The following is a 755-nucleotide window of genomic DNA, read 5'->3' as shown; positions in this document are numbered from 1 at the left end:
AGACACACACAACTATCCCTACCACGACTACCACCATTACCACCACCCAATCTCAGACAAGCACACAGCATCACATACCTTATACGTGGCAAAAGCCAAATAGTCCAATAAGGCATCTTTATTGATTGTCTTAACCGTTTCCTTATCATAACGCAGCAACGCTTCGTCCATCCACAGTACAGTGTGGTAGAAGTCATCATCATGATAAGCGATTCTACCAAGTTCGTAGCAGTCTGCGGCTGGAAAAAAGCAAGCAGGTAAGCATGCGGTTAGCAGCGAAGGAGGTGGACTGCTCGGTAAATGAACAGTGGTGGTGGTGGTGGAGGGGGATGGTGGTTAATGAGATTTAAGGCACACAGTTTACATGAGGGATATGTATGTGTTTGTATGTGTGTCTTTGTATGTATATGTAAATATATATATATATATATGCACACACAATACACATATATATATATATATATACATACACACATGCACACATTTTTATAGGGCAATTTAAATTTAACCCTTTAACATTCAAATTACTCTGTCAAATGTAATTCTTCTTTAGTCATATTGTTTCGGATTAATCATGCTTTATTTCATAGCTTCAAAATTTTGATGATATGACTGTATATTTTTAGAATGTCATTGTAAAGTAGATGTGAGAGTCCAGATCTGGCCAGATTGAACACAAAACATGTAGAATATTTGGGCCCAATATGGTCGGCTTAAATGCTAAAAGTTGAATTGCCAGAAAAGACACATTACCA

The 755-nt window shown here is 37.6% G+C and overlaps 1 long non-coding RNA gene across 1 annotated transcript in view; it reads right to left on the bottom strand.

Annotated features, from left to right (window-relative positions):
- LOC106883245 (uncharacterized) overlaps positions 1–292 on the bottom strand; it is a 20,963-nt gene extending 20,671 nt beyond the window's left edge. Inside the window, exon 1 of the long non-coding RNA XR_001411101.2 lies at positions 79–292. This is a non-coding gene — a long non-coding RNA (uncharacterized LOC106883245). The remainder of the gene's footprint in view (positions 1–78) is intronic.
- Positions 293–755: the final 463 nt, after the last annotated feature.

The sequence above is a fragment of the Octopus bimaculoides genome, chromosome 11 (genome assembly GCF_001194135.2).
Source record: "Octopus bimaculoides isolate UCB-OBI-ISO-001 chromosome 11, ASM119413v2, whole genome shotgun sequence".
Taxonomy (NCBI): Eukaryota; Metazoa; Mollusca; class Cephalopoda; order Octopoda; family Octopodidae; genus Octopus; species Octopus bimaculoides.
Note: the sequence above shows the minus strand (reverse complement) of the source record. Positions and strands in the feature narration are given on the sequence as shown.